The sequence below is a fragment of the Apium graveolens genome, chromosome 6 (assembly GCF_009905375.1).
Source record: "Apium graveolens cultivar Ventura chromosome 6, ASM990537v1, whole genome shotgun sequence".
Taxonomy (NCBI): Eukaryota; Viridiplantae; Streptophyta; class Magnoliopsida; order Apiales; family Apiaceae; genus Apium; species Apium graveolens.
This window is the reverse complement of record NC_133652.1, coordinates 116,030,471-116,034,479: the sequence shown is the minus strand read 5'-3', so window position 1 is coordinate 116,034,479 and position 4,009 is coordinate 116,030,471. Positions and strand designations below refer to the sequence as shown.

Sequence of the window (4,009 nt, the reverse complement as noted above, 5' to 3'; positions counted from 1 at the left end):
ATGTGAAGTTTCTTGAACACCTCCAGAAACTTCCCGAACTGTCTATCCAGCTTTTGTTGCTACAATCTCTTAGGAAAAGGTGGTGGAGGATAGAGCTGTTTCTCCCCTGTATTAGCCTCAGGCAGAGTGTGTTCAACAGTAGTCTTCTTTGGTTCCGCCACTTTCTCCTTTTGCTTAGATTCTTCATCTCTAACTTCAGCTTCGACTTCTTTTGCCTTTTCAGCATCAGCTACTTTTCCAGACCTTAAGGTAATAGCCTTGACTTGCTCTGTAGCTTCCTTCCTGCCTGGTACTTCCGTGTCACTGGGAAGAGTGCCAGGTTGACAATTGAGCACTGCGTTGGCTAATTGACGGATTTGATTTTCCAAGGTCTTGATAGAAACCACCTGACTCTTGCACAATAGCTTAAGTTCCTCAAAATCAGCACTAGTAGGTGCAGCTGCACTTCCCTGTTGAGGATATGATTGCCTTGTAGCATACTGCTGTGGTTGCTGGAATCCAGGTGGGTTAAACTATTTACTTACTCCTTGCTGATATGTTGGCTGAATAGCATTCTGATTATTCCCCCAGCTGAAATTTGGATGATTTCTGTTGTTAGGATGATAGGTCGCTGGCACAGGCTGCTGTTGTCGCTGATAATTATTCACATACTGAACAGATTCGTTGACAAGAGAACACTGATCCGTAGCATGAGAACCTGCACAAAGCTCACAAACCATAGCTATTTGATTAACTCCATACGTAGCCAAAGAATCAACCTTCATTGATAGTGCTTGGAGCTGGGCTGCAATAGCGGTGGCTGCATCAACTTCCAGAATACCTGCTACCTTGCCTGACGTCATCCTCTGAGTTGGGTTTTGATGCTCGTTTGCAGCCATCGTCTCAATAAGATTATACGCCTCAGTATAGCTTTTAGCCCATAAGGCGCCTCCAGCTGCTGCATCGAGCATGGGTCGAGATTGGGCCCCCAAACCATTATAAAAACCAGTGATTACCATCCAATCCGGCATTCCATGATATGGACATTTTCTCAACATTTCCTTGTAGCGTTCCCAAGCCTCGCACATAGATTCTGTAGGTTGCTGCGCAAACTGAGTAAGAGCACTCCTCATAGCAGTAGTCTTTGCCATTGGATAAAACTTCACCAGAAACTTTTGCGCAAGATCTTGCCTTGTAGTGATTGACCCAGTTGGGAAAAGCCTCAACTTGATAGCCTCATCAGTCACACCATTATACTTAAAAGTGCTGCAGATCTCGACAAAATTCCTTATGTGCATGTTGGGGTCTTCAGTTGCCGCTCCTCCAAAAGAAACAGAATTCTGCCCCATCTGAATAGTGCCCGGCTTGATTTCAAAGGTGTTAGCTTGAATAGCCGGATGAAGGATGCTTGACTGAATGTCATCAATTTTAGGCCGAGAAAAATCCATAAGAGCTGGATCAGCTTGAACAATACGATCTCCCGTGTTTACTGATTCTTTCTGCTCAGTTCCTGAATCCGAATCTTCAAAATATAACTTCTCCGGAGTATCAAGAACTTCGTCTTTCTCCTCAGCTGTATCTAAGGTCCTCTTGCGAGCACGAGAACGAGTTTGCATAAACGCTTACTAAAGTACTTGAAACACAACCGAAAAGAGTAATTAACTACTACGTCCTAATCACTGAGTCCTAATGACCAATGATGGTAAGTACATAAACTAAACAAATACGCCGAGTCCCCGGCAGCGGCGCCAAAAACTTGTTAAGGCGAAATCACGCACTAATATTCACGCAAGTATATGCGTTCGCAAGTAATATAGAATACTTTCTAGTTCGTTCCCTCAGAGACTCAGACTAAGTTATTGTCTAATTAAACTCACTCACCAATGTATGATTACTTCTCAATGTTAAGATAACACTTAAAATTGTTGATTAAATATTAACTATAATTAACTACTTAATTAACCACTTAACTAACACTTCAATTTATCAATAATAAAACACTCATGAGATCACAACTTCATTATTACTTCCTTCTATAGCCATTGTTATTACCTTTAGCATGTGACAGTGATGATATTAATCGAATAACACGAAACTGATAAAAGCCAACTTTCATTGTACTAATACCATTCTACCAAACATCCACAATTAAGATAGAAGTTGAATAGTAATCAATCATGTTGAGTTCCTATATGTCTACAGAAATTGACAACACAACGATTTAAGCACAAGTTATTCCTTTTGATTACATAGGGCAAATAAAACTGTTAGAGTTACCCACTAATCATGCACAACGTACATGAACCTATGCTAGCATGGCAAGTTCTAAATCTCAAGATCCACCGTCGCTTCACAAGAGATTAACACCCTATCTTATATGTTCGCGACGCACATAAGACGAATACGCACAACCAATACTAGATATCATGCAATCATCACACACTAAAGTATTAAACAATTAACTAAAGAATTCCATAATAAATCCGTTGCAACCCCATGATCACGATTAGCCCATAATAGAACTTATCGCCATCATGGGTTCATATGAAATCATGATAAACAACACAAGAAAATAATAACTAAACTAATTATATTAAAACAGAGTACGTCACAAGAGTAAATAAGTCAAAGCAAGAAAACTAGCATCCAACATTACAACGAAACAAGAATCACAAGAATATATGCTTCCTCTTCGTTGCGGTGTGCTAAATCGGTCTTCTTCCTTATCTCCTTCGCTTCTTGCGCAAAACACAATCTAAAACATAATCTCCTTCTTATTCTCTATGAAAACGTCTCAAATCTACTTATATAATAGTCCCATAAAACTCAGATTACATAGAAGTTGGAAGCCAAACAGAAGTAGAAGTCTAAAATAATTCAGCTTTTTTCCCCGACCCTGCGCGGCCGCTCAGCATTTCTGCGCGGGCGCGCAAGGCTGCTGCGCGGCCGCTCAGCATTGCTGCGCGGGCGCGCAGGACCCTACTGGAAAAATTCCAGGTTTGCTCCGTTTCTTCGCCGTAATCTGCCCGTTCTTTTCCTCTTGCAATGGTGAACACATGCCAAGGCTTATTCTTGATGATTCCTCCTCCAAAATGCAACTAATACCCTGAAATGCATAAACACTAGAAAAACGCATCAAATACACAAAATACTTGATTTCAAGACACCAATTTAAGCCATTTTAAGACGTTCTAAGTGGTATAAAATTCCACTTATCAGTAACAAAGAGAGTTTTTGAGACAGTTGATTTAGCTGGTTTGTAATAAAGTCGGTTTTTCGTTCTTGTTTTCAATCCTTAACCTTGAAAAGATCCTAAGTAATAGTAGTTCAGGGTAATTATTTTATTTATATTATACTTGTTCAGGTTTAATGAGTAGTTAGTGTTAATAATGCCCCAAATCTATACCCCGGATTTGGAGGGTGTTATAGTTGGCATCAGAGCTTAGGTTTTGGCCCTTGAAAATAAGAACATTAGAGTTAAGATAAGATATGAAGATCATATAAGATAGAAGTAAGAAGGTTAGAGTTGTTTGTTTATGTGATTAGGAGTTGTGAGTTCTAGGGTTGTGATTTGATTTTTTTCTTGTGTTATGATTATTATGTTAGATGGCTTCTTCCGCGTCATCATCCAAGCGTACTGCAACAGACCCGGTATTACCTCCAATATCAGTCCAGGAGTTCCCTCCATTACCACCACCTCCACCTCTGCCACAGGGACCAGTGCCGGATCAGTTACCTGCACCCGAGGTACCAGATTTTGTTGATTACTTTCCTTATTTTGAGCCAGAGATACCCGACTTTCCTCCATTAGAGTTACCCGTATTTGATAATCCTGACATGGATGATTTACCTCAGTGGGGGGATTTAGATCCCCAGGGTCCAGTGGAGCAGCCTCAGTTGCCACAGTTCGAGCTAGAGCCAGAGCCACCCATGTATGCAGCCTGTCTTATTTCCAGCACCGTTGGCTATCTATGCCCCTGTGCCTGGGATATTCTAGTTCCCACAGCAGGAGTTTATGGATGAGGTGGTA

The 4,009-nt window shown here is 40.9% G+C and overlaps 1 non-coding gene across 1 annotated transcript; it reads left to right on the top strand.

Moving 5' to 3' along the window:
- Nucleotides 1-1,008: 1,008 nt before the first annotated feature.
- Nucleotides 1,009-1,115, top strand: LOC141669766 (small nucleolar RNA R71). The gene has a single exon (XR_012554027.1). It is a non-coding gene; the product is annotated as a small nucleolar RNA R71 (small nucleolar RNA).
- The last annotated feature ends 2,894 nt before the right edge of the window (nucleotides 1,116-4,009 follow it).